At 35.6% G+C, this 25,944-nt stretch overlaps 1 protein-coding gene and 1 non-coding gene across 12 annotated transcripts in view; one reads left to right on the top strand and one right to left on the bottom strand.

Annotated features, from left to right (window-relative positions):
• Nucleotides 1-25,944, top strand: part of SOX5 (SRY-box transcription factor 5) — a 1,003,105-nt gene that overhangs the window by 20,236 nt on the left and 956,925 nt on the right. For 2 of the 11 annotated variants that reach the window (XM_078075753.1, XM_078075749.1), the window contains exon 1: nucleotides 5,654-6,108. The exons of the other annotated variants lie outside the window; for them this stretch is intronic. The gene's annotated coding sequence lies outside the window, so the exon portion shown is untranslated. Of the gene's footprint in view, nucleotides 1-5,653; nucleotides 6,109-25,944 lie in introns of those variants that run through there. 11 annotated transcript variants of the gene reach the window in all.
• LOC118550163 (U6 spliceosomal RNA) lies at nucleotides 18,273-18,379 on the bottom strand. Its single transcript, XR_004924431.1, has one exon. It is a non-coding gene; the product is annotated as a U6 spliceosomal RNA (small nuclear RNA).

Raw genomic sequence — 25,944 nt, 5'->3', positions numbered from 1 at the left:
TGAATTTCTTGAAGGAAGCAAGTAAATACATCTCGGGTAGCATTACTTTTCATCATAGATAAAATTAAAAGGTAGCCAGATTTGGAACTAGTATACAGAAATCTTAATAAGGATCCAATCATGGTTGGGTTCCTAAGGAAACCTAACTATATAAACTTAAGGATAGTTTGTAAATTAAAAGGCAGAAACTTCCTTATGCTAGAGAGAGCTATTTTTAAAAATAATTAAATCTTATTATTATTTTTTTTATGTACACACTAATGACCTCTCCATTATTGAGTAAAGGACATGTATTATCTTGACAGGTTGTGCCTTGAAATCTTCAGGTGATCACATCCATACTTGCTCTTATTCTCCTTACAACTATTTGCATATTGATCTTAATAATTTAAAATAAAAAATGTTGTTGTGCTTGACTAATATTAACCATTACTCACTTATTTAAAATATTTTTATTGAAAGTCTGTTCTTTATCACATGTGACAAATGTTGAGTAATGGGGTTACAAAGGTAAGCAGAAGAGATTTGGTCCCTGCCTTTATGGAGCTTCCAGTCTAGTGAGAAAGATGGCGGTTAATCATCTAATTGTGCCAACAAACAGAATAGAGAGACGTTCTCTTCTTTATTGTAATTATGACTCGTAGCTGGACTATGAATTTAAAAAAATCACATAAGCATAGAATACTAAAGAAGTGATAAGTTTTAAATATTTTAGGATTTTAAACAATGTGCTTTATCAGTGTTTCACTGTTTATCAATTTGCCAATTAATTGATGTATACCCAAGGCTTTTAAGTATGTGTCCCCTGAGTGATGATCCTTCCCATCTTCTTGGGTAAGTTACACCCATAATATATAGTCTATGGCATTTTTTTTTTTTTGATTTACTAAAAATGGCAGGAAAGCTTAAAGGCATTTGGCAAGGAATTTAAGTGCAGAATTTGTGTACATTTTTTGAGTTTTATTCCAATTTTATGAAGTAAAGAGAACTTTAGTGGTTATTAAAAACAACTTGCCTTTATTTTTTCCAAAACATTTAATCTAGTGCCACTAAAAACATTTGCCCTCATATTTTATTAGCTATGTAATATTTAATGAATTTACCCAATTACAATAAGAAGTAGAAATGACATAAACAGACTTGGGATTAAGCAGCAATTAAAGTGGTTAAAGTGGGTGTGTGTGGGTGTGCAGAGTGGACTTTTTGCCATTAGGGTGCCTTGGTCAATAAGTTTCACAGAAGGAGGGGAACATATTGATTACTCTGGTAACTTGGTGAATGTAGGTTGACTAAGAAAGTTGTGCTATATTAGTGATAAATACTATGCAGTGCATTATGGCAGAAAAGGAAAATTATAAGGAGATGTTATAGGGTAGCTTGATTTATTTTGGAAGTCATAGAAGGCTTCCAGGAGGAAGAGACATTTTGGCTGGGATATGAAGAGAGATGGGGGAAGTAAATAGGTGGAGAAGGTGTGGGTGAATATGGAATATGGAACATCACGGACAAACTCTGATGTGGGCTACCACTTGGAATGCTGAGGAATTAAGGCGACCAGAGTGGCTGGGGTACAGAACAGAAGGGCAAAAGTTTCAAAGAATGAGGCTGGAGGAGGAGGGTCTTCCTATGCTGCTGCTATGGATCTGGGGTTTTTATCGAAAAAGCAAGGGCAAATTAAATGATTCAGATTTGCATTTTAAAAAGATCACTCTGGGGGCTGCTGGGTGGCTCAGTTCGTTGGGCGTCTGCCTTCGGCTCAGGTCATGATCCCAGGACCCTGGGGTGGAGTCCTGCGTCAGGCTCCCTATGCAGTGGCGAGTCTGCTTCTCCCTCTCCCTCTCCCCTCCGCCCCAGCTCTTGCTCTCTCTCAAATAAATAAATAAATAAAATCTTTAAAAAAATAAAAAAAATAAAAAGATCATTCTGGCTGTTGTTTGGAAGATGGAATGGATGGGGCATCATTTATGTAGTGATTAGATAGTCTAAATAAGAAATGTCCCTGCTTGATGAAAAACAGAACCTAAATTTATCACAGGTGTAAATCTTTTCAATACCCAGGAAGACTTGGACCTGTATTTTCTATAGTGCACTTTGCTTACCATTTTCTCCTTATATATTTGTATTTATATTCATGATTTCAGCACAAAATATTTTCAAGACAATAGAAAAAAAAGGAAAAGTCAATCTTTTAAGCCTGTACCATGCTATTGACTTTCTTTGAAAGGACAACAAGTGTGTTTATTTTATCACTATCAGTCTAAAAATTAACCATGAAACATCATTCTCTACTTTTAAACTATGTGTAACAAATGCTTTATTGCAACTTCATCAATAATTCAAATGCAACTTAAAAGAAAGTAGGACAGCATAAGGAAAAAAGCACATTTGTTCCATAATTGAGTCGATTAAATAGTATTGAGTCCCATTGTCATCTTTATATTGATGAAACAACTTTTATAACTACAAAGAGTCTAATAAGTAAGACCTCAGAATTATGAGGCAATGTCATAGACATTTCTGTATTTTTTTATATTATAGAATACAAATAGCAAAAGCAACCTTTACTGGTGTGCAATAATGAAGGAACAGTTTTTGAAAAGTGCTCTTATTGGGATTTTAGTAGTTTTCAAGCCTGTGCAGTAATAGCCCAAGCTATTTTGGAACTGTGCATACATTAGTGTTCTGGTACAGCATGATACAATAATGTGTGAAAAAGTATACGATCGCACCTTGTTTAAATTTGCAGTTTTTGTGCATAATCCCACAGTGAGCTCTTGTTAGGTTTTGACTGTATATAGGAGAGAAAGTTTATAGAAGCCCACAGACGGGGTTGGATGTAAATATCTGTGGAAATAAAGGTTTTTGTTCTTTATTGAAAGATCAAGAGTTAAATTTATATTGTATATAATATTTTGCAAATCGAACCTATGGTTAGTTTTACCCAGAGGAAGCTTCAGAACGTACATATATAACCATCCTAATGAAAATGCATATCTGCTTATTTCATATTTGCAGAGTATGAGTGAAAAGTACCGAGTTTGATTTTTAAAAACAACAATTGTGCTATAATTTATGCATTCATATTAATGTTGTTTTTCAAAATTGTCACCCAGAGAAGCAAAACCCTGATTCCAATGATGCCCTTGTTCAAAACATTTTGGAAAACTTCCTCTCAGAATTGTCTTTTGAATCATTTGCAAGCCTGACTAAAACATCCATCTCATTACTTTCTATTCGTATTTTATACCAAGATTCATCATCCTTTTTTTATTCACCAGAGTTGGCTATAAATGTCTCTCTGAAATGATGAAAATGGCTAAAATTGACTTTCAAATTATGAAATTTGTCACCATTGAGGATATTTCGAAGTGTGTATGCATGTGTGTGTGTTACAGACTTAGAAAGCACTTTCAGAAGGTGGTAGAAATACTGTGGCTGATGGCATCTTTAGGGTAAGCGAGTGGTGTTCTAAGGGGAGCCCTATGAAGGGAAAGCACATGTAGATGACATGGTATGTTTGTATAAAAACCAGTCACATTACTTTTTAATGACACTGGTTGTTAGTTTTTACAACGTATACAAAGAAAAATGCAAATAATGTCTTTCAGAATGCAAGGCCAAAATACCTTACACAATTAGTAGCATATTTTATTATTAAGACAATTAAAGGATTAAAGCAACTACAATACTAATCCTATGTTGGCAGATTCTTCAGATAATGGTCCCTATGTGGGAATGTCTCTGTATAATTTTATCTAAATACTACCATTCACTGTCTTATCTGTAAACATGTGTGTTTTTATTAGCATCTTACATAATTCATACTTATTTTCATGTCATTTGAAGGTACTATTTGGTAGCATTTGAAATTTTCATTTTAGTTGACCTCTTCACATAAGTAATTGACTCAGTTTTTAAAACTATTAGTGCTTGTTTTCTTAACCATCAGTAAAGAACCCAGTTACATGTGCTTGAAATGTAAAATAATTGAATTCCAAATGTTTTCTCAATTTAAGAAATTTGTGGCCATTTGGTACCACTCACACAATGTTATGTGTTGAATGATTTATGAATAAAATAAAAATGAAGTAGTAATGTATGTATCCAAACATTCACCATATACCCCCAGTTGAACATCTTTATTGTGTTCTTTCTCAAATGGGTAGGAAATGAAAGAAATAATTGCCAGAGAGACTCAGTTGAGTAGTTTTTATTTTCTGAGTATTAGAATTGGAATTAGTGCTGTTTAATGAGAGAGAAAACAATTCAAATAAATTTTTTCTGTGATCAGTTTTTGTGACACTGTACCCTATTGCTTCTGACTTCCAGCTTTGCACATTAACGATAGGGATCAAATGCCTGTATTTCAAGAACGTCACTGGTTGCTCTTCGAAAATTGATAGATTTAAGTGCAAAGCCATGTTCGAATATGAAGGTCTCGTATTCACTTTTGTGCTACTTTCCAGTATCGCTAACACACCTCTTGGAGACAATAAAGTTTTCTTGTTTAAGTATGTATGTTTTGTATGTAAGTTTTGTAGACTGATTTGTGTTATACTGATTCTTTTATCCTGGTTAGCTATGATAGCATTTCTTCTTTACTGGTTTTGTAGTACTAAATGTACTAAATTTCCTGAATGCCTTTATCCTCAACTATTCTAAAAATTTTAAAGCACAGCGTTTATGCCGGAATTGTTCTAGACTAATAGTTACTTCCTTCTTATTTAACATCTTAGATTGTATTAATGAAATTGGGTGCTGTTTTGTTTTTGCAAAAAAAGCTAGTTTAGGTAAAAGGGGGAGCAGTTTTGAGGTACTAAATCAAACAATGAACTGTATGACACCTTTAGTTCTTTGGTAACTTTATTTTACCTATTAACTGTCATGGGTTTTTCACAACAAATGTTGTTTTTGAAATTCCATTGAAGGAAAGCATAATATTGTGATAATGTTCATTTACAATATAATTATTCACTGAAAATTTAAAAATCTGTAATGGATTATAAAATAAAATCCCAGTAGCTTTTTTGTTGCCCAATAAGAAAAGTAGATTCAGAAAGCTTGTATTATAAATGTAGCATAGTACTGCTTACCAAAAGTTAGGAGTTTTATTCTTGTAGGAATTAGGCTAGTAAGTAATGTTTATATAATCCTGATAAACATTTCTCCATGACTGAATTTTGAGTGGAAAACTTTATTTCCTAAAAGGCTGTATGTGAAAAAAAAGAAAAGAAAAATAGGGCCTATCGTCTGATTGTGAATAGTGTGTGTGTGTGTGTGTGTGTGTGTCTGTGTGTGTGTGTGTGTGTGTGTGTGTGCGTGTTTAGATCCAGTTTAATACCAACTAATGCCAACATCTGGCAAAGAGATGGAGATCTGGGAATTTGTTGCTTGAAACCCTGGGACAAAGTGTTCTGATCTGACCAGCAAACATAGCTGTGGACTTGAACTGGAATCTTCAGGGGCAGAAACGTCTTAAGTGTCTGGAAAATTGGCCTGTTGAGTCACCATGAAGGCACTAAAACAAAACTAATTTTAAGCAGGTCAAAGTTCAGTGATTCTCTCTGGAATTCAAACTTTTTTAAAGAGTCTCATGTTTAAGTGAAAAGGGTCAAAGTTGATGCACTGTTACAATGTTTTGAATGCTTTCCCTTAAGAACAGCCACCCAAGCTGGGATTATCATGAGGAACTGCAAGGCTGGCACTTCAGCGTCTGGGTTAAAAATATTTTAAAGCAGTAAATGCAGTCAGTACAGAGAGATCCCTGGGAGCCTTTCTATTCAAAAATGTGTGAGCTCAGGGCAGCGACTGCAATGTAATTTAGGGCAGTGTATGCTTCATAGCTTTGGAGAATATTGCTTCCCACTAATGTTCCATCAGAGGATGGTAGGATAGTAGTAATTTTAGAAGGTGGTATTCCTGTTTGTCTTACATCGAAAACTTCAGAATAAATAAAAGGACATATCAACTGAGCAAGAAATGTAACTATGGAAAAGTACCAATGAATCTAAATTTGAACTGAACAGATACAAAATCAGCATGGGTGTAGGAATATTTTTAAGGAGGAAGCTACACCAAAAGCGACTTCCCAGGGAATGGATCTCACAGGTATGTACCATGTGTGACACCTAGCCTGCAGAAACTTTCAAGAGAGTGTCTTGTCAACAGCGAGGTGCTTTAGCTGTGACCCGATGTCATGCTGTTGGATATTTGAATTGAGGGATTATTTTAGAAAATGAAACATAGGGGATTTAATTTCAGTAGCTGGAATTCAGATGATATCTGGATATCCTGTGGATGCCAAGCAATTAGCTAGTCGGAATTCCTTGAATGAGATTGTATTGGGATCGTAGGATGGCCTCACTATGAAGTGAGTGATTCCAGGACTTTTGATGTTAAAATGTTATATACTGCAGCTTATTGTGATTGACTAGGCTTTTTCTGAGACTGAAGATCTCGTTGCTGACTAGAATGAGACTTAAACAACATTCTTAGACATTAAAAAGAACCTATTATTTTATGGGTTTTGTCTAGGAAAAGGGAGAAGAACATTTACTCTGCCTTCAAATTTAGCAACTCAGCTAAAAGCTCTGGTGTAGCTATGAAATTTGGCTGGTATCCATAGTCTACTAAACTTATAAAACTTTGGTTATTAGCTGTTTTTTTTCCATGATACCAGTTGCAGAATAATTCTGTTGCTCTTCACCATAAACTTATGATACTCACTTTGAAGAAGCTTTAATTATTCAGTTATTTATTCAGTAAATATCAGTTATTCCAATTTGAGGAATTATATTTTGCATTGTGTTTACTGTGTCTCAAGAGATATGAACTCAGTCGTGTCTGTTTATTTTAATGAGATAAGCCAGGCACATGTGATAATTTTTACCAAAACAGAATAAAAATGCATGGAGAAGAAGGAAAAGCTGAGTTATTATTGTATGACATGATGATTCTTGTACAATTTTTAATCGGAAAGTGATCTGAGTTGGGCTCAAAGATGGGAAGATGTCACACGTGTTCTATGTGGTTCCTTTAGGTTACAGGTTAATAGAAAGCAGTCCTTGATTGGATTCTTGAACTCAGTTATGTTTATAATTATTAATGTTGTGAATCCTGATTATTTTAATGTAGTGATGAAGAGAGAAGAATAAGAGAGAATCAAATATTACAGAGGTTAAATTAGAAAAGGTCAAATGCCAAATGTTTTCAAGAGCTGGTGCTAGGATGATGATGCTGGGATAGTTTTAGGGTGAGTTCTTAGATTTCTTTGCATCTTAATTATGGACCAGAAATTTAAATTTGTGTGCAAGGAATTTCAAAACAAAATTTATTTACCATCTGAACTGTATGAAGAAATAGAAGCATCAGTATATTCAATATTCTAATTTATTTTAACTCCATGTGACTAGTTAATAGTTTTATCACAAGCAACCTTTAAAAAAGCCGTAGCTCTGAACTTTTGCCCCTCTGCATGGCTTTGCAAGGAGAGCTTTCAAAGAGAAGAGTCTTAAATCTGTCTGATAGTAAAATATTCTGATCTGTTTTCATTTCCCTCCATCTCTAGGCTCTGTCAGCTGTTAAACTTGTGCTAGCCGACTGCTGGCTCCCCATGCTGTGCTGATCCTTTTGTTTAACTGGCATTTCTCGTAGCTTCCCCACTTAAACTAGCTATCAGAATCCTATAGGTCAACCAGATAGTTTGCCTTCTCACAAGCTCACCTGAAACATCTTTTGAGGTAGGGCCTGTGATTTCATGACAAATAGTCACCTCAGTGGGGAGCTGCAGAGCTCACCTCTATCTTCCAAGGGTTAACCGTAACCTATAATAATAATTTGGTGACACAAAATGCTTCTTTTTATGCATTACCTATTTCCAGAGGCCTAATTTAGGTTTGTATCAAAATGGATATCACAAACAGTACAGCTTCCCGCTGAGAAGGAAAGTGCTACTGAGAGACTTTCTGTGATTCTTTTGGTGGCATCTGGGAGGGGTGAAGAAATCCTGGGGGAGTGAAGCAATTGTCAGTCGCTTATAGAGTAGCTGGGACAAGCCCTGGTGGAGAATGGTTTTCAAAAGCAGAATAGCTTTATGGAATTGTTATATCAGGAACAGAACTTTGTTCTATTGCACTTGCTACGAGGCAAATTTTAGAACAAGGAAAACAGCAGAAGTGGTTACAACAGATGCCTTATTTTTCTGTATGATTTTCATACTTCATGCTCTAGCAACAGTGACAGTGTTTACCCAGGTGTAAATACAAACATAATAATATAGTACCGGGGAAGTTTTAAACCTTAAGAGTCCGTTGAGAGTCTTAATTCCTCATCACAGAATCCATGGTCATGCCAACGTCAGTCCAATCGGAAAAGCAAGCCAAGTTAATCTGTCGGTGTGTCCCATCTTTAACCATTTTTAAATCACCCAGTGTCTACCCCAAACATGCTAGGCTCCTTTATTGTCCTAGTTCTTTTCACAAAAGAAAGCAAATACAAATTTATCTTTTTTTTTTTTTTTTTTTACTTAACTATACCCAGGAGTATTTGTTCTTTAAATAGAAACGTATGAAGGATTGTTTTTCATGAACGTTTACTAGACTTAGAATTTCTGGCTCTTCTAGTAGTTAGGGATGGGAAAATATAGCAATATGATTTTGCAGAAGGGGTCTTCCAGCGAGCCCTGGCTTCACACCATCTAGGCTAAATTGCCGTTAGAACTACGCCTGGGAACTGATTTGAGCCCAAATATGGATGGTAAATGACCTGCGGTTTTACAATTCAGTGATGGGGATGTTTCTACATTTCCACACTTTAGGTTCTGTGGCAGCTTCCAGCTGCAGCAGCCTTTTGCCTTGAGTGTGCCCCATTCTTGTACCTAGTGAAGGGATGGGAAAACGTCAAGGAGCCAGGCAAATTGTCAAGAACTCCATCCCCAGAACTTTAACTCCTGCTCCCACTTCAGCCTTTTGCTCTTGCATGTTTTCTGAGAGTGAGGGTTTTTCTTGGCCTGCTGCTTCCCCAAGTGGCCGGCCCTTGCCTCTTCACTGTTCTCCGGGGATGTGTTCCCAGAGTGCCCATTTCCCACCCGCTCCTGGGAGCACCATGAAGGAGCAGCTGTCCTTGCTTTCCCACTCCTACTCCAAGGAGAGGCTTGGGTGCACAAGCTTCTGTCACATACTTAATTTGTGCATCTCAGGCACAGCTTGCTCAGCTCTGCATTTTTGGCTCAGTGAACACACTGAATATGTCTGTATAGGTGTTCGTCTTGGGGTACACCCATCTAGGGGTAATAGACATGGTTTCTCTTTTCAAGGACTCAGTTGTTAAGAGTATTTAATGGCTATTGGGGGGGAAAAACACTGATTTTTTTTTTTTATGTGCTGCAAGTGACATGTTCATGGTATTCTTTTTGATTCTTTATAAAGCTGTGTAAAAACTGGAATTTTAAGGAGTTTCTACCATAAAGACTGCTTTCAGCCACATTATATCTATTTCCTTATTTAATTGGCTATAATTCATTTTGTAAGCATTTCTCATTCAAAGCAGGAAGACTTTCTACCACCATGGTCTGTTTGGTCACTTTTCTTAGGGATTGCTTAGATCTTCCTTGTAATAGCACCTCCCTGAAGAAAACCAGAGAAAAGAAATAACATCAAACCTTCAACGGCAGCTTTTGTCCCATTTAAATTGCAATAGATAATTTTGAAAAACTGTAAGTGGGGTGATGATGTAAGATGGACTTTTAGTTCTCCTTTCAAAGTTTCTTCTAATTTTTGTGCTTATTTCAAAAGCTTTACCTAGAATGAGAGTACATTCATGTTGTTTAATGTCCTTTGTTTTCATGGTATTGTTTTTTATAATGATTGGTGGATAGAAATGTGCCAGGGCCATGCTTTGGGATCTGAGCCTCCTTTGGACCCCATAGGATGTCAATGGACTCATTAGGATTTAGCCAAGTTTTATGCATTATTCATAATATACATTCACAGCGTGCGCACTAACGACTGTCTCCTGTGTCTGCTTAGTCAGAACCATTTGCATGCTGTATTATGGAACCATAATACAGAATGCATTTAGCCACATTTTCTGTATTATCCTTAATACATATTGTCATCATATTCTGTTATGGGGTATGTGGTGAATGTGTTTAAACAATACCATGCACTTGTGCGTTATGATTCCATAAAAACAAATGTATAATAAAAGTCTTGATGGAAGTAATTATTGCATATGTGCAATAATAGTTTCTAAAAAAGCCTTCCTATTATTTCTAGTTTGCTTTTATTGTTTGATTATCTAGTTATTTGTTTTATGTTGCTTTATGCCTGCTGGACTGATGTCCTGAAATTTTTAATTTTGAAAACAACATACCTTCTTTATCCCTCTCATATCTTACCTCATTAGTTTCCCTAAATGAGTATTTAAAAATATAATACTTAAAAGAGACTCAGTGATTAGGAAAAGCATGTTTCCTAACTACCAATTAAAGATCTGTAGGGTATTTGTTATAAAGAGTCTGTGCTCCATGTAGCAGCAAGAACTGTGAGAAATTAACATCAAATTATTAACATCAAATTATCTTCCATATCCAGGATCTAGAGGTTCTGAGTTCTAAAGTCAACAGTGACTTCAATATGTTTAAGGGGTTGTCACTTTATCTCTTTATCTTGGACATCTTGCTTGCAAAATGGAAATGACCACTGTTTAATTGCAATAGAATATCAGATTCATTATGTCTTTTTTTTTTAAATGTTGATTTGGAATAGACGGAAAAAAACTTAGAAATACATCTCTGTGTCACAGGTGTGAAAGAAAAAAGAATTTATTTAAAACTAAAATGGTAACTTATTGAGAAGTTATGCTGTAATGTGAATCTTAAGTGCAGAATATAGTAAAAGGATTCATTGAAATTTTTAAGTCTTTTGTGAGCATTACTGGTGGTTTTCGGTAGTTTGGAGTCATCTGGTTTCTGGTTAGCTACTAGTGAACTCATTTTAGAATGCTCACTTTGAAAACCGTAATTCATTTAGTGTCCTCCAAATCTAGTGCTTTTGCAAACAACCACTTTTTATTTCATTATGAAACCATTTAGGAACAGATTGGGAGTTAGAACATATAGAAGACAGTAGTTTTAGTTTGAAGGGCCATTAGTCTTTTTATTGATAATGACACTTTTAACAGTAATCTGTTTTACTCATAGTCTTATGAAATTTATCTGTTTTGCTGGACATTATTGGTGAATTTATTCAGATAAACAATCTCACTGAAAATTTGAAGTGTACCCATGGTAATATAGCAAGCCATCCTTCTCTTGTCTCCTTTTCAGCAAGTTTGATACTATGCATCCAGATAAAATGGCTCGTTCAATACTATCCATATTCTTTGGAAATCTAAAGGGTATATAAACTTGGGGTGCATGGGTGGCTCAGTCGTTTAAGTGTCTGCCTTTGGCTCAGGTCATGATCCCCGGGGTCCTGGGATCAAACCCCACGTCAGGCCTACTTCTCCTTCTCCCTCTGCCCCTCCCCTCCACTCGTGCTCTCTTTCTCTCTCAAGTTAAAATAAATAAATAAATAAATAAATAAATAAATAAATAAATAAAATCTTAAAAAAATAAAGGATATATAAACTTGATGCAAAATCTGACTAAATATATTTTTTTGCCTATCTCAATATATTATTCTTTATTTCTCCATTGACTTTTACATAGTTGTTTGGGTCATGTGTGCATGTTGAGAAGTCAATAGATTAGAATCTCCTGGTTCTAGATATAATTCCAAATATGGTGGATTGAATTACAAGTAGCCAAATCTCAAAATAGGACAGTGGAGGATATGCTACTCACCCAAATTTAGATATTTTGGTTGTCTGGAGTAATACAAATATGTCAGATGAAGAGAGATAAATTGAGTATTAGAGAGGTAGATAAAAGGGTACACCTCCTTAAATGGATGTTTTTCTGTAATACAGGGAGGGAAAAGACCTCAGTGACTTCTGTCTTGACAAGCTATATTCTTTCTACTTTCATTTGATATTTCCTCCCAGTAGGCTTAGTTAACAAAGTTGATCACTTTGTCCAACTTTTATTGTCAATTTAAATAGTTCCCCTGCCCAAAAAGTCTTCAGGTTAATTCTGGCTATTTTTTTTTTTTTCACATTTTTAGAGAAACTGTTGATCCTCAGTGTATATGTCTGGATGAAGTAGAATGACTAAAAATGTTTTGTTTGTATTTTTACTTATTAAGATACATTTATAAATCAGATGACTAGAAACTACTTCAGTTTTTTAAAACTATAAATTTTTATATGAAGGAGTGTTGACTCTAATTTAGCACAGTCACTTTCAAAGCTATATACATCTTTCAGTGATAGTGAAATTGCTCAGAATATTCCGGGAGCACCTCCATTGGAACTGCCGTAGAGGCTGCAGTATACTCTCTTGATGACCTCAGTGGGCAAATTTTTTAACTTGGAAGAGAGGTGTTGTATTTCGAAATAGTCAAAAGATATATTTGAGCCAAGTCTGGTTAATAAAACAGGCAGGTAGTCAAAAGGGGAGTGGGTGTGGAGGGCAGTACAAATTGTGGCGCTCAGGTAACAGATCTGTTTTCTTGGGTCCATTGTTAATTGGAGGATGAGAAAAGTGTTAAGCTCCAGAAGTGTTTTAAGCAATGGTAGTAACAGGAAGATGAGTACCTAGTTTCTTAAGTTCAGTTACTTGAAGGACCATACTTACTTTCCTGTCAAGGTTTAAAATAGATTTAAAATATGTTACATTAATTTATAAGTTATACTTTGCATAATCACAATGTATTTCAAGGCTTTTTGTGTTCATCTATTATAACAGATGTACAAAAATGTGTCCATTTTTATAGCTTGGTGTGTGCCTGCTCTTTCCAAATTATGAAAAAGGCAGTCTTTCAAAACCATTAATTCCGAGCTAAGATAAGGTGTTCAAATGGAAAAATAATATGTCTTTTTGGCTTTTCAGATTATAATTTCAATATTTCCAGGGCCTAAATATTTTAAATGTAGATTTAATTTTTTTCTGCTTAATATTGGTCAGAGGTTGCCTCAATTTTCATAACAATAAAATTTATTTCAGGGAGTTTCTGCATCTGAACTTATTTGTTGGCTCTTTAAGACCAGTCTGGCCACTTGTGGACTGGTGCAGTTGCTTGCAAATAGATCATTCTGTAGATTAACAGTAAGAAACATACGCAGTTATATATACAAAGAGAATTTCATGACTAACATACATAGTAACAAATTTTTAAAAGACTATCATTTTGGAGATTTATTTAATAATAAAGTGATTATTCACCAGCTCATATCATTTTCATGTTAGAGGGATTTCAGGTATGCCTATGTCCAAATCCCTCACTTTCATACCCCCAAAGTTCCTCGGAATGCTCCATCATAAGGAATAATGTTAGAAGGGTTGATATAAGCAAAAGTAGGTTCAACAAAGAATGTTGGATTAAGAGAAAATAGCTGAGTACTATTTTATCTTATTGCAGATAATTTGAAAACTCAAATTATTTAGGGAATTTGCCATTTCTTGAGGATTAAGAAATAGAATAAATTTTCCTAGTGAGGTGACTACTGGGGAAAATTCAAATTAATGTATATACTAAAAATAAGGTTTGGATTAGTTTGAATTAGCTATCAATTTCTTTAAATTTGAATTAAGTTTGATTTGGCTTTGTAAATAATCTTTGTTTCCGCCATGAGTTTACCACAGACAACTTTTTTGAGAGTATAATGGGATCTTAGCAATTTTAATAGATTTTAGCAGTTTTCTTTATCTCAGTATTTCTATGTAAATTTCAATTACAGATTTTTTGGTTTAAATTTTAAGACATTACTCTTTAACCTACTCTGTACAATTGCATATTGCTATCACAGTCTCTAGTCCAGAGAAGAGAATCCACTTATTTAGCTAAGTTAGGAAGTTTATCCTTCCTCTATTTCTACCTTTCTCCTTTTGTCCTTCCTTCCTCCCTCTTTTCTGTTTTTCTTGTACTTTAAATCCCTAAATCAGCTGTTATTACATATTGGATATTGAGTGGAGAAGGGCAATAAAAATTGCCTTTCTAGGAAAGTTCTACGTATTATTCTTACGAGACTACTCCTGGTTCTTAATGGCTTAAATATATGTTGTCCATTAGTCCTATAAGACACCCCACCTGGTTTTTTGTATTGCTGCTTCAAAAATAGCCTGGGAGGGAGAGAATCTAAAGCCATCATCTGGGTTTTTGTCTCAGGCCACTTAATTTCTCTGAATTTCCCTTTCTTCACCTGCAAAATGGGGTTTAACGCATAGGATTTTTGTGAGCATTAAAATGAGTCAGTTGTATGAACACATTTTGTAAACTGTAACATTCCAGTAGATGTTAGTTGTTCCTTCCTTGATTTGGTGAAATACAGAGCAGCAGTGCAGCTAGACTTACAATTATTTTTATTGATGGGTTTATGATCTTTTTAATATGCTGTATACCTTTTGATAAAGTTCAAACTTTATCGTTTTCAGCTGGAATGGCACTAGTTCTGCGAGTTATAACCCCTGGGGGGAAAAAACCCACAAGGTCTGCTTTTGGGTTATATTCGTTTTGGTTGTTCTACAGTTTGGAATAAGGTTTCTGACGGTACCTTTGTGCTGAGAGTACCTCCTGTGACCTTTATACTTGCACTCTCCCAAGATGCTGCTCCTCGTTTTCTTTTTTTTTTTTTCTTGACTAATGTCAATATAAGTTTTAGTTCAGGCCTAGGGGATAATGTGTATATTTTCTTTTTGTTAATAGGTATGTGGTATATAAATCGAGTATTTATAACTCATTATTTTGATAACATGCTACAGAAATCCCAGTAGCTGTGTTTAATATTTGTTTTAGGAAATTTGCCACTGCAGACAAATTTATTTTAGACTGACTTCTCTGAAGAACAGTGAATTAAATGGTGGGGAAAAAACCCAATGTGGTAAAGTAATGTGATATATTATCTGAGTTCATGGGAGCCATTTGTAATCTTTCTTTTCTCAGAGATTTTTTTTTTTTTTAATTCTCTCTGTATTTATTGCTTGTTTCTGTTCTCTATGTAGTAGCTGGTCTCTAGATGTGGGCTTGTACCGATGAGTTATAATTCCAAGTGAAGTGATAGGGACAAGTATTTCTGGGTGTGGAACCTCCATTCTGACTTTATGCAAGTCACTTGGTCTCTTTTCTGCCCTCATTCTCTTTCTTTCCTAGCTTGTGAAGGAAGCAGTTACAACGCATTTTGCAAGATTGCTCAGAGGCCTAAATGAGATAAAGTATGTGAGAGCTCAAACATTCTGTCGTTGAAAAGTGGCATTCCAATACTAGCTATCAAAATACTGAGTATTTGCCTCGTAAAAAAAGACAAACTATAATGCCCAGCCTTTGAGGAGTGTTTTGCAGAATTTTTTTCAAGATTTTAAATTGGCCAGTCGAAATAGAATTTTAAAACTGGGACATCTTTAATTCTTACTCCAAACCCACTGGAGGAAATTGAGGGTCACCTAAATAAGTAGGAGAATTGGTCATAGAACCCAGATCTCCTGGCTCTCTGGCTGGGCTGTATCCTCCACTCTGAACATGGCTTGGTCCACCATTTGTCCTCCTTTGGTATTAAGATATCTTTCAAATGAGAGTGATATGATAGCAGTAGCATTCACCCTTCTCTCAGAAATGAGGGACTCTAGAGAGGCATTTTCCTTTTGCTTTCTTTTTCCCCTTGTGGTTATTGACAAAGCTTGGGATCATGTTGAAACTTGTTGCAACCACCAGGAAACTCTTTCAACTTTTAATAGTTATCACCCTGATCCTAATTAACAAGTAGCAAGCATGATTATGCTCCAGTAAGTTGGAAAGACTTACCAGACTTTAATATTTAGATGAGGAAAAGACCTCCAGCCATGGAAAAAAAAAATCCCTGTTGATATTTTCCATAAAAGGGGACGTACATTCAAAACCAGCAGAGCCAACTCTGCCACTTTGTGTAAATGCAATCCTGAGACGTGGCTAAGAAGAGAGCATGTTAGTCACGGCTTATATTAACACACAGTGTCCTCTTGAATTCATTGGCTTCCTTCTCATGAAAATGCTGCATAATGAGCCATAAGGAGGTTATTCTTTCTTTATATTTGCCCTGAAATAAAACAAAAATAATACAAATTATTAAACTTGCATTTAGGGAAGTGTGTGATGAGGATAGCTTTTTGTAAATGAAGGTTTTGCTAGTGTCATCCATTTGAATCAAGTAACTAATGTGCCCTAAAGGAAAAGTAACTTTTAAAATCGTATAAACTTAATTCACCATTTCTAAAATAATTGATACTTATACACTTATTACAACTGGTGGTGATTCACTCACTCTCTCTCTCAGAAAAATAGCTCTTTTTCTTAAGAAAGAAGTAGGACATTCAGCTCCCCTGAGAAACAAGTTGGTTAAGTGCTCATGTCTATGTTCCTCAAGCTGCTCCAAGGTGAAGAGTTGAACCTAGATGTTGACTATGGTCCGGGTTAATGTGACTTATTTGCAGAATGTCAGAAAATTCCCGTTATTTTCTTTAGGTTATATTTAGCAACATTTAAAGAGACAAAAATAATCTACAATAGAGAAAATGAAAAGAAAAACAGAAGTAGAGTCCCTATTACTGGTAGTGTTTTTGGTGGAATTTGAAAACAGAATTGTTGTCTCAGTGACATAACTAGAGGTTAGTTCAAGTCATGTCCCAAAAGAGGTTATAACTAGTTTCAGAGTTCCTGTATATGGTTTCAGCAACAAATATAGCCCATAAGTTGGTCAATGAGGTTCTTACTAGGTGCCATGCACTATTTTTGGCATTGGAGCTAAAGCAGTGAACAAACTAGACAGCCCTTGCCCTCAAGGAGCTTACAGTCTAGTGAGCATGACAGAAAATAAACTATTAATAAAGAAATATGATACTTTATAAAGAATAAGAAGAAATAGCAGAATATGATCGAGAGTAGTTCCCAGGATCTGCTTTGGTTGGGGTAATCAGGGAAGACGATGACATTTGAGTTGAAATCTGAATGATAAGAAGGAAGAATCTGTGTGATGATCCAGGAGAACAAGTTTCATGGGAGAAAGACTAACATTTGCTGGGGCCCAGTGGTGGAGGAGAGCCTGGCTTGCTGTGGCCGGGAGAACCCACTTTCCTTCTTTTTTTTCTTACACTCATTACACTTGTCATGCCTCCTCTCCCATCCACAATCTCAGCTCATGGTCTTGCATCCCATTTCTTCTAGAAAGTTAAATGAACAAGAAGAGGATTCTCAAAACTTCTGTCACCGTAGCTATGTACCCACTGGTGTATACTCTGCCTTCTCCTCTTTCCTGTGTATGAAGTGTCACTGGTCTTAGTAAAAGCTCACTCCTCCACCTGTGCACAACATCCTACAGTCTGTTTCCTCTGGCCGGCTCATACATTAGTCCATCCATATCCTTTCTGTCTCCTGCATCATCAGTTTTTTTTTTTTTTTTTTCTGTTTGCTAAGTCTTTCCCCTCAATCTACCAACTTGTTGTTTCTTCCATTTTAAGAGGGAAAACACTCTTTTGGTGTCATTCTTCCCCAGTGACTCCACATTTGACTCTATCTGTTTAAAGAAGAATTCCTTGAAAAAGTTGTATATATTTTTTCCTCCAAATTGTTCCCTCTCTTTTTCTCTTAAAAACACAGAGGCATTTATTTGCCTTCATCATGACACTGCAACGCCTCTTGGTTTAAGTCAACAGTGGCCTCCATGTTGCTATGCCAATGATCACTTGTTAGCCCTTACTTTACTTGTCCCATCAGTGGCATTGGAAACTCTTGTTTGCTTTTGTTGCCTCATAGCACCTTTTTCACTTGGATTCCATTTCTTGATTTTTCTTGTACATATTGGCTGCTCTTTCTGTTCTTTATTTGGTCCATCTTCATCACTGTAATCTCTAAACATTGGCGTGCCCTAGGGCTTAATTCTTGGACCTCTTCTCATTTGTATCAAAACAAAAATCTTTGTTCATCCAGTCTAATGGCTCTAAATGTCCTATGTACACTGATGACTTCTAAATATATATTTGGACACCGAGCTCTCCTGAACTTTAAACTCCTATATCCAACTGCCTACTTGAAAAATGTCACTGAATGTCTAATAGGCAATTTTATATAATAGGTACAAAAATGAACTCCTGCTTTCCCCCTGCTTCTCCTACAGTCTTTTCTTTTCTTTCTTTCTTTTTTTTTTTTTTAAATATGGAACGCTTCACAAATTTGCGTGTCATCCTTGCGCAGGGGCCATGCTAATCTTCTCTGTATCGTTCCAATTTTAGTATATGTGCTGCTGAAGCGAGCACTCCTACAGTCTTTTCTATCTCAGTTATGGCAACTACATTCTTTCAGTTGTCCAGGAGAAATCCTTGAAATCATCCTTATGCTGTTCTTTCTTTAATATCCTAGTCTCTCAGGAATCTTGCCTTTTCTACCTTTAAAATATATCCAAATTCTGACTGCTTCTTACCACTTTTTTAGCTACCATTTGAGTTCAAGCTATCGTCATCTCTCATCTGGATTATTTCGGTAGCCTCCTAACTGGTGTCCCTGCTAACACCATTGCCCATCTCTAGCCAATTTTTAACAGACAGTCAGAGTGACCATTTAAAAATGTAGACAGATCACGTTTCTCCTCTGTTCAAAGCCTTCATGGTTCCATCTCTCTTATGGGTCAATAGCCACGATATTATTGTGGCCTACAAGGCCGTCATATTTGTTATTGTCCTTCCTTTTGGACCTCCTAGCCTAATACCTTCTCTTTTGTTTAGTCTGGTCCATCCACACTTGATGCTTGTTCCTCAAATACTCCTCACACTCTCCCACCCTGCGCTTTGGCACTTGCTGCTCCCGCTGCATAAAATACTCTTCCTCCAGATACCTGCATGCCTTGCTGTCTCTCCTTCTCTAGGTCTTTACTCAAATGTATTTTCTTAGTGAGTCCTTCTCTGGCCACCCTACCTCAAAATTCAACAGCCTTTCCACCCCTCTTCAAGAACTCACTTACCTCCTCTCTTCCCTTTCTCAACTTCCTGGTTTGTTTTTCTTTTGAATTTACTATCCATTTTCTTAGTTTTCTTGCCTCCCTCAACTAGAAGGTAAGCTCACTGAGGAGAGAAATATTTGCATGTTCTGTTCATTGCTGTATGCCCAGTACTTCCAAGTGCTCAGTAAATAAAAATGTATGAATGAAGGATTGAATGTAAAAACATATGAACCAGAGAAAGATGAAGGTAGCAAAAGTTGTATAGTGATTTAATGAGATGGAATTTCATTTCTAGGGTTCTAGGATGCAATGCCATGTTTAATTTTCTGGCTCAGAATTGTTTCCTGGGCATAAAACCAGTTTAACTTTGAAAGAATAAAGATATTTTTAAAAAGAATAAAGATTTTTAGATCCTCACTTGGAAGTATAATGATCATGCAAATCCTACATACTCATACCTTATTTAAGGAAGTTAGGAAATACATAAATGAGCTATAGAAGATTGCTGTATACGATTGCAGAAGTTTTGTTTCCTAAATATTAATACAAATATCATGTTAAGGAAGTAAAACAATTTAAAGTAATGGTTTTTAAAAAAACTTACAGGTGTAAAAGAGAAGCATATGGTTGAACAGAGATTGCCAATGAAATTGACAGATGATTAACATTCATTAAAACTTTTAATTAACACCTTGGAAAATTCCATAAAATGATACTGTATGTAAATGACTATGTGTGATATCTTTGAGCATTCTCTTACCTGTTTTACAGAAGGGAAAAAATGGATCACAAAACTGCTTATGATACAATTTTCCCTAGCCCTGGGTTTGTTTTGAGTGTTACCTACTTGTGTCAATCATGCCAATTTGAGCTGCCAATATTCTAAATATATTTGGCTGAGATATAAGTGATTCTTTGTATATCCTGGAGGAAAGAAAAGCTATCTTTTAGTTTCTTATTCTTTCCTTTTCCCCAGCATTTTCTGATTAACTATGGGAGAATTTGAGCCTTAACATGGAGCTTTTCCAAGGTGATTTAAAATCAGGTTTGTTTAAAATCTGGTTAATAAAATTTGTGATCAGTAAGTCATATATAAAATAATGCTGAAGTTTGTGAGAAACTGATTTTCTGAGGGATTCAAGACACTGAATTGCACTTTGTTCTCTATGTTGAAACTACATTTTCTCTTGACTGTTTGTGATGAAATGGGAGTGGTTTTCTTTTTCTTTTTTTTTTAGATTTTATTTAACATAACATAATAAAAAAAATAAAAAAATAAAAAAGTAAAGATTTTATTTATTTATTTGACAGAGAGAGACACAGCGAGAGAGGGAACACAAGCAGGGGGAGTGGGAGAGGGAGAAGCAGGCTTCCCGCTGAGCAGGGAGCCTGATGCTGGGCCCGATCCCAGGACCCTGAGATTATGACCTGAGCCGAAGGCAGACGCTCAACAACTGAGGCACACAGGCGGCCCTGGGAGTGATTTTCTACTTGAAAATAGTAGTAGTTGGTGTCAATAAGATTTCCAGATGTTTGTAGAGGTATAGTTACTATACAATTGTCTTATTAATTTTTAAATTAATTTGAATTCTGATGAAAGGACAGCTTTTTAGTGTTTTGCTGAGAGAATTGTGGCACAAATATAAGCTTACCTGCCTATTGCTAATTTTTAAACCTTTAGGGGAGGGTGACAAAAAACATACAAATATGTTTTCTTTGACAGAAGACATTTGTTAATTGATAATATGTTTGGTCAGGGTTAAACATCCATTGGTGGTCCAGAGTCATCATTAAGGATATGAATTATTGTTCCAAGCTGTCATCTCTTGAGACCCAAGGACTGCCTAGGGTATATGACTCTCTTTTTTTTCTGTCTGCTTGTAGTAATTGCATTAAACTTCCTCTGCTTCTCTCTTTTGATACTTTCTCCACCTTCCCACTTCCCCTATCTTATCTTCTCTCTGCCTTTCTCCACCGAGTTTTCCATGCTTCTGAGCTTAGTGCCTGTTGACTTGGCCATTAGATCCACACTCAGCAAGTGATGGCCCTCCTCGTTTTATTTTTTTTAAAGATTTATTTATTTATTTTAGAGAGAATGAGAGAGAACGTGGGTGGGGTGGGGGGGGGATGGAGAGGGAGAGAGAATCTCAAGCAGACCCCCTGCTGAGCATGGAGCCCAGTGCAGGACTCTATCTCAGGACACTGAGATCATGACCTGAGCCGAAATTAAAAGTAGGACGCTTAACTGACTGAGCCACCCAGGCACCCCTGATGGCCCTCCTCTTATGAGCTGCATGGTCATGTAGAGTTATGAATGGTTTTTGGTCTTTTTGGAGATTTCTGTTTTTAAATGCTATTCATTTTATTAATTAGCTGCTCAAGATGTTTCCTCTTTGGTAGAAAGGCAGCAAGACATGGGGGGCTAGAACTGGGTGTCACAGCCATTTCAGATGGCTGAGGTTTGGAAAACACTTGATATATAACTGAGGCATTATTATAATTTAAATTACTAAGTATGATTTTAAAGGATCAGTTATAATATGCCTGCTTTGGAAAGCTAATGTGTACTTTAGGTTCAGTATTTAAATTCCTTAGAATAAGTTTTTACTTTCTTGTTTATTGTTTAGTAAGTATTAAGATTTTAAATCATTCTACAGATTAATTTAAGGAGTTAGCACATTGCAAGTAAATATAAAAGTTTTAAAGATACAAAAGAACAAATTTATATTATTATTTTTATCTTTTCTAGTGTTAGGAGCCTAAATGTTTTGAAGCTGAAACATAAAGAATGGAGGAAGAAACAAAAAAAATTGTACTGAAAATACCAATTAAGCATGAATGTTGCCTGATTTATAATTTCTTGTACAGAGATTATAAAGAAGAAATATAGCTCACGAAGGATGAGATGCTCTAAAATTGTAATTCTGACTATATAATTGAGAATAATCCTGCTGAGAAAGAAAAGAAGTTAAATAAAAGTGTAACTATATCAGGAACTCTTTGATAAGCTCAGAATTTAAAGGGGTAGGTATCAAAGATAGAAGGGTACAAAGCGAGGGCCTATTAAGAAAAGCATGAACTTGAGGAGAGTTAATGATCATGGGCATTCATTCATTCTACAGACATTTATTGGGAACCTTTTCTATGCCACATTATCTTGTTTGCACTGTGAGTACTAAAATATAATAAGATCTTTGCTCTCAAAAATCTACTGTGATAACACTGGACTATAATATTAATAATTGACACAACAGAGGAAGAACTCCTCAACTCTTGTTTTGTTTCCAAACTGGAAGGTTGAGGTTTCAGCATACTTAAGAGGAAATGAAAGCCTATGCTGGAATAAAGAATAGAATAAGGGGTGCCTGAGTAGCTCAGTCAGTTAAGTGTCCGATTCTTGGTTTTGGCTCAGGTCATGATCTCAGGGTTGTGAGATCGAACCCCACGTCTGGCTCTGCACTCATTGGGGGGTCTGCTTGATGATTCTCTCCCTCTGCTGCCCCCCTCAAATAAATACATAAATCTTAAAAAAAGAGAATAGAATAACAACTTCTTACAATGAATTCAAATCTCCAGTCCAAGATGAATGTATATTTGAACTTACAGAAGAACTTGCTTATATAGTCATGAAAAAAAAATGTTGGGTAATGGGTAAATGAGAGCATGAGATATTTAGGTAGATTTTTGGTAGGAAGAACAACTGAACTTATAGATAATTGATTAATGGATTAGTGTTATTGGGATATGGACACTGACCTTGCCCTTGTCTTTATTGACAACTTCATTAAAAGTGTGCTCACCAGATCTTTAGATGACAAATATCTTGAAGTGGTAACTTACATATTTGATCAAATAATCAGGATTCAACGTACAGATAAATGTAAAAGTAGTATGTAAGGCTAAAATGATACTCTTAAGAGTGGTTCCTTGGAAAAAAAGAATATAGAATTAAATGGTTAATAAGCCAGTGGTTTGATGGTGGTATTGAAAGAAGTCATTGGCTAATTGTTGCAAGGCCCTACTGATAAACTTGAGGAGAATCAGAGGCCCACGTAGGGACATCGCAACTGTCTTCAAATATTTGAAGATCTGGCATGTGGGAGAGATAGTAGATTGCCTTTATGTTGCTCTCAAAGAAATACCAACAATTAAATGAAAATCATATTAGCACCATGAAATGGAAAGCCTCCAAAAAACTAGAGTTGCCCAACAATGGAGAGGACTGCCTTATAAAGTAGTGAAAAAGTCTTGTTATAGAGAAAGAGGTGGACCATTTATGTTAGGATAAGAATTTGTGTTAGAAAATCTCTAAGGTTTCCTATCTTTAAAATTGTATAGTTCTGTAGTTTCACAAACTTATCATGACAATTTGAGAAGATAAGAGGAATTTATTTGCTCCAGGGGAAATATGCATGTGAGTGGGGCATTTTTTTTTTAAACGGATGAAACTTAGGGGCAATCCTGAAAACTATAATTAAAGTCAGAATAGGGAGTAGCTATAGCTTTTTCCCTCAAACATTTCTGTGCTGTTCCCAAATAAATACAAGAGTATGTAAAGAAACATAGTGGTCTGAATTTGACCCCTAGTTTGTCAGAGAGGAAAGGCATAGGCATATATTGGAGATCCCTTTAATTATTCCCAAGTATTCTGCTTCTCCTTTGATTAGAAGAAATGCATGCCAGGTTACAAACAAGAGATTTCATTTGGGAAAGCAACAACCCTTGCCTTTGTATTGAGTTAAATATGGAGATTTCATCTGTAAGAAGAAACCATATTGGATTCCTAAGTACTTAAGAAAATACCTAAACACCACTTTGAATGTTCCTCAAACCTCATTAGGCCTACTTGATTGTTTTATTTTTTTTCTATCAAGTTAACACAAAAGACTCTGGGTGGATTATAGAGTCCTTGTTTGAACAGATTCTACTTGAATTTACACATAACTCTGTATACCTGGGATCCTGGATGTGGAAAAGACCTGAAAAATAACTTGATATGAAGTTCCTTATTTTATAGATGCAGAAATTGAGTTCTAGAGTGAGTTGCTCAAGGCAATTTTATTTGGTTAGAAACAAAGTTAAGATTAGAACCCAACACTTAGGACTTCCAGTGAATTCACATCTCTTTCTATTGTACCATTCTCTCTACCTCTTCTTTTAAACTATGCTGCAGATATTCAGTGTGTCAAGATACAGAAGGAAAAAAAAAGGAGCATATATCCACATTGTCTTCATTAAGTTAAAGGTGTTATATTTAAGTCTTAAGTATTTTTCAGTTTTATTAAACTTTGATCTCTGGAAATAAAATAAGAGTCAGTTGTTAAACTTCTGGTGAAAACTGGAGGGATGGAAGTAGGATTTTGTGGTTAATTTCAAAAAGGATTTAGAGCTTATGACAGTCTTAGCAACTTTCCTAAATTATGTAGATTACTACTCCAGTAGTAGAGAGATCAAGTATCAGTATTTTAGGACAGCTTTTAAACTGGGAAAATCTAAGACATCTGAACAGAATATCACTTTACTAGAGTTGATTCAAGTTTCCGAACTTCTGGCGGAGAGGAAGGTCAGCGTGCTTGAATACTTTGCTACAAAGTTTTCAAGAGTTAAAAATCTTTTGTGTTATGATTCTTTGTTTTTTTCTCCCTTGTGATTGGAATATAGATTTAAGTAGTGGTACTTCATTGTTTCAAGCAATAACCGACTCAATACTGGATTTAATCATGATAATGGATAGTCATTTAAAATGTATTGCAGTGATAATTTCAATGTGTTTTTTATTGAGCAAATTCATAAATGACTATCTGACTCACTAAAATTTATGATAAAAATCAGAGGTGATCCATAAATGTTTATTGAATTGATTCCATTGAGATTTTGAAAAATGAACTCAAATGTTATATTTAGAAATAAATCAATGCAATTTGAAGTGACTAAATGTTTTCTGACAGCTCCTGATCAGTAATTTCTAGGTTCATACCATATAAATTGACATAGAGATTTCACATAATCATGGAACCTTCGGTATGTGGAGAAAGAGGTATGAGTAGGTTAAGTGGGAGGTGAATAGATTATCAAAAAACAGTTAATTTAGAAAATTAAAAATTATATGAATTTAAAAATAAATTCAGATATTTGAAAGCAAAAGTCAAAAGAGAAATAATTGTTCTGGTTCATGTGACTTCAGGGAGGAGGACAAAGAGCAAAGGGAAGGGGGAGGTGTAGAGATTTTTTTGCAGTAAAGTAGTTATAGTAATTTATTGCATGTCTTCTGTATACCCAGCCTATTCCAATAAAGTATAAGTCACATTCCCTCGTCCTACAGAATTTGCTTTCTTTGGGAGTGGAGACGTGGAGACAAGGCAAGACGCTCACATACGAAGCAATTTGTTATAACTGCCTAAGATTTGTGTGATTGTGAAAATAAGTGGAGTGCACTCTAAAGATTATCCTTTCTTGGCTTCTCTTCTTTCATTTCCTTTTCCAGCCAGGAACACTTAGTTGCTGTTCAGCATGAGTACTCATATCCTGGGACTGACTCCTGATCCAGATTCATGTGTGTAAGAAATTCTTGCTGGGGCCAGATCCTCACCTCAGAAACATGCTAGTACCTCACATGTGTTCTTTCTCCACAGATCTTCTACCTTTTGATTTAGATTCCCTGATTTTAATCCTGGTTGATCATCGGAATCACCTGTAGAATTTTAACGTTCAGGCACTGTCAGAATCTCTGGGGCTATTTAACATTCAGGCACCGTCAGAATCTCTGGGGCTATTACCCAGGCCAGTGTATTTTTAAAAGATGCATACATGTGTTTCTGATAACTTTTAACTATCCAGCTTCTGTTGCCAGTGATCTGCATCCCATTTACTTATCTACCTGGTCTT

This window comes from Halichoerus grypus, chromosome 6 (assembly GCF_964656455.1).
Source record: "Halichoerus grypus chromosome 6, mHalGry1.hap1.1, whole genome shotgun sequence".
Lineage (NCBI taxonomy): Eukaryota > Metazoa > Chordata > Mammalia > Carnivora > Phocidae > Halichoerus > Halichoerus grypus.
The sequence above is the reverse complement of the archived record's forward strand: the minus strand, read 5'-3'. Positions and strand labels throughout refer to the sequence as shown.